Here is a 409-nt window from a genome sequence, read left to right on the forward strand (position 1 = left end):
GGTAATTCATATATGGTAAATGGTGCTGAAAAAACTTAAAATTTGAAAAATCAAGGAAATTGGCGAAGGTGTGAAATAGATCAAAAGAGGAATATAGAAAAATTAATTGGACTGAAACAAAGTAGAAAATTGAAAAATAGGAAAAAGCATGTCCTAATATGATTAGATGAAATTAGAAATTAAAGGGTGAAATAATGTCAGAAAATTTGAACTTTAAATTTTCACGGTAGGAGAAAAATTGCGGAGTTAACAATTAAACATCAACAGAAGGAATAAATCACGTATGTCTGGAAAAATGAAAAAGAGAAAATATCATGTAGGATGATAAATCAATTAATCAGATTGTATAGTGGAGGATGAATGGTTCGCATGGAACCAGGGTAACGGATCCGAAAATCTTATAAATGAG

This window comes from Arachis ipaensis, chromosome B01 (assembly GCF_000816755.2).
Source record: "Arachis ipaensis cultivar K30076 chromosome B01, Araip1.1, whole genome shotgun sequence".
In the NCBI taxonomy this organism is placed as follows: domain Eukaryota; kingdom Viridiplantae; phylum Streptophyta; class Magnoliopsida; order Fabales; family Fabaceae; genus Arachis; species Arachis ipaensis.